The following is a 3,687-nucleotide window of genomic DNA, read 5'->3' as shown; positions in this document are numbered from 1 at the left end:
GAGCTCTTGGCAGGCAGGCATGCAACTGTTCCTGGAGGGGGGATGAAGGGGAAAAACAAGTTAGGTCTTCAACCCGCTCTTGCTTGTCCCTATTGCGGACTACTGTGACAGCTCACCTTCTTCCCAGAGCTCATCTCGGGCAGTCATACTCCTGAGAGCTGGGTATCATTTTTCCCTCTACTTTGGGAATCATGTTTGCTTTTTGGGGTTTCAGCTCTGTGTGTTCAGGTGTAACAGGTCTTTGACATGATCTGGGCTATGGGGACCTCCCCTGGTCAGACCGCCTATTGTGGTCCAGATACTTGGGATATTTGGAGGGGCTCTGTAATTGGATGTGGGAGTTTTAAAATTTCCTAGGGAATATCATGCAGACATATTTTTAGCTTTTTTGTCATGAAATGATGAATTTTTATTTGTACATTTGCACAGATAATTTTAGCATAAGAACAAAATGGTTCCTGAAAGCTGTTGTCCAGTGCCTGGTACCTTTGGATGTTTTCATATGTCTAAGAGGAATTTATCTCCATGGTTGCTTCACTTCTTATTCCTTGTGCTCTAAATTACCTCTGACAGATTAATTTAAAGCACAGGAGATGAGAGGAAGTTACTGACCTTATGATGCATTGATGCATCTGTGGTTAGATCTGGGAAGCATTCAGCTGGAATTTCCTCCTTTGACCTGGAGGTTGGTATTTATTGTGTTAAATATCTGAAATGTGGGCTGACACCAAGATTGCCCTCGGTGTTATACCTGTGCTATACCTGTGTGTGTTCCTCAGCCCCACAGCAGGGCAGAGAATGGCTTTGAGCCTGGAACAAAAATACATCCAAGAGGAAAAGAGCCTGGCAGATTACCCAAGTTGCATCAACACCTTGAAAGGCTTCCCACGACGTCCAGGCGTGGACAATGCGGCCGTGTTGGAGTGTGCCAGAGAGAAGCACTCTGGGAAGTGGGTTATGGGTTTCTGCTCTGGAGGATTCCACATAAGTGGTTCTCCTAGTGCTCTGTCATAGGGTATAGTGAAGTATCATTTCTTTCTTTAAGCAATTTTAAGGCAGGAATGAACTTTTCCTTGCAGGGTCTAAGGGTGCGGACTGGGGATGGTCGGTGTTTCTCTTAACAGGTGATGATAAAGATGAGAGACAGGTCCAAGTGATGATAAAGGTAAGGATGCAGGTGTTAAAGCAGGATAGGAGTGTGTTGAGGGGACAATAGGGGCTGGGGCCCTGGCTGAGTGAGGGCAATGAGAGTGTGAGGTGGGATGTGGATGTAAAGGGATAGGCAGGAGCCATGCAGGGAGACAGAAGGGATTTGGATGCAGAGGGAGAGGTGGATGTGCGGAGACAGGCTTGAGAGGTGACGGCAGCATGGGGTGATGGGGTGACAGTGTAGAAGGCTAGATCTGGAGGTCCACAGAGGAGGTGAGTGGTTGGGGCTTCCTGGGGGAGGTCTGGGAGCAATGGGATGTGGGTGTTGAGTGCCCCAGTTGGTGAGTACAGGATATTTGTAATGCAGAAAGGCACCTCTGAGGGGGTTGAATTTTTGGTATTGGTTGCCTGGGGTTGCAGAGGGGTCACTGGTGATGAGTTGTGACTCTCAGGGGCTGTGTAGGAGCAGGGATGTGGTTGTAGGGCACTGGATCAGTGGGGGTCTGGATGTGATGGATTGCTGAGCCAGGAAAATGTTGGGTTTAAGTTTTAGTAGGTCTGGACAGAAAGTAAGGCTGGAGGGGAGTGGGTAGGGGGGGATATTTTTTTGGCAGCAGGGTTAGGTTTGGGGACTGTGTAGATGGAAGTCTAAGGATGATGGGTGAATGGGGGCAGGCTTTGTGTGTGGGTATGGCTGGAGGTGGAAGCAGGTGAGAGCAGTGAGGAGCAAGTGGACAGAGGAGGACGGTGTGGGTGTGGGACCAATTCCTGGGTGGGGAGAAGGACTAATGTGGAGATGGGAGTAGATCAGACTGAGAACAGGTTGGAGGGGAAGGGTGTGCAAGTGGGTGTTAGGGCTGGGTGGAGACTCTAGAGGTGTTTGGGGGGTTAAGGATGTTCCTCTTGGCAGATCAGCAGGTGCTGGTTTTGGTTAAAGGTTATTTCAGGAGAGGTGTGTGAAGGGGAGAGAAGCAGTATCCTTATGGGAGTAGGTGATATTTGGGAGGCTCATCTTTTGGAGCTTTAATGCTGCTGGCTCTTGTTGAAGGACAGTGGGAATCGCAGCCTGGTGGAAAGAAGCTCCTGGGCTTGTGGGGAGACAAGACTGGGCAGCGGGAGGGGATTGAATGGGACACACGGCATTGGCAGAGTCCTGCTGCTTCAGAGTAATTTTTTTTGAGGGAAAAAAGGCTAAAGGGGGAGGCTCTGGGCAGGGGGATGGAACCCCCCTGGCTCTGCGCTGGTCCAGGCCACGTGCAAACGTGTGCATGTGGGAATGAGGGGTGTCTGCACAGGACACTGATTTTTGGGCTATATGATGATGGAAAGTGGATTTCTGCAGTGCTGGGGCCAGTTCTTTTAGTGTTGGGTTTCTTGGTTGGGTTGTGTGTCTGAAGTCTATCCCACAGGATGAGAAAATGGAAATCTTCTTGGGAATAGGCTGGGAGTGCTCCCTGGCTTCTCTGTTATGGCAGGGGTTTCTGTAAGATGGTTACCTGCCTTGGATTCGTCAGCTGTTGCAGTGAGAGAGCCAGTGTGTGTGTGTCTGCATGCATTAGGTGAATTCCCTGGGAAGGGCTGATTCCTGGAAAAGAAGGAAATGAGAAAAGGATGATTATCCTAGGCAGTGACTGCTTTCTTGGGGAGCTACTGAAAGCGCCAAGCACTCTTCGATGACATTCCCTATGGATGTGGGAGAAGGATAACTGTCTGTATGACCTAAAGTCATGGAAGAAAAATACTTCAATTTTTTTTATTCCTGTTTATTGACAGTCTGTAGATGGGTGTGTGTTGCAGACAGTTTGCAAGGGGTTTTGTATAGAAACAATTTCAGGTTAGGCAAGCCCTGGAAGTCCAAACCTGCCTTTTTCATGTCTTTTTGCCACTGTCATTTTCTTTTAGCTGGGAGAGAGCTTTACGGAATAGCCTCATACTTGTTACTTTCTTAGAGAAACTTAGGTTTTTTGTCGTTTTAAGGGGACTGGATTTGAGAAGCTTCTTTTCCAAATGGTGATGCCCGGTGAAAAAAAGAATTGATATATATTCACTGCTAATAGAACCTCAATTTTTAATCCTCTTACCTGTTTTGATAAAACTTCTTGTTTCTTTCTCACATATAATTCTAGTCTAAAATTTTGCCTGAAAATATAGTACATGTTTTCTTTATAGATGATTTTTCTGTTTATTATTTTATTAAGGAGTTGAAGTTTCTAGTAATGTTTTTAAACTCGGAGCTCTGAGAAGTGCAGGCGAGCAATGTTCAGAGCTTTGCAATCATGTGTCTTCTTTCACATGCCTTGAGTTTGCTCTGTGTCCTGTCAGAAATGGCTCTGCAGGAGGTTTTTTTTGGTTCACGATTGTCAAGGGTTTGGCTTTAAAGGACTTGATGTGGTATTAGGCACTGTAGGTACAAATGGGAAGTAGAAGAGCAGGTGAAAATTATTTTCTAAGTGTGGCATATTCCATGTGCTTATCTGCTAGACTGAGAGATGTAATTAAATTTGGCATGTTAATCATACTATCTTGATGTATATGATG

The sequence above is a fragment of the Corvus brachyrhynchos genome, unplaced genomic scaffold, assembly GCF_000691975.1.
Source record: "Corvus brachyrhynchos isolate BGI_N302 unplaced genomic scaffold, ASM69197v1 scaffold910, whole genome shotgun sequence".
NCBI classification, from domain to species: Eukaryota; Metazoa; Chordata; class Aves; order Passeriformes; family Corvidae; genus Corvus; species Corvus brachyrhynchos.
The sequence above is the reverse complement of the archived record's forward strand: the minus strand, read 5'-3'. Positions refer to the sequence as shown.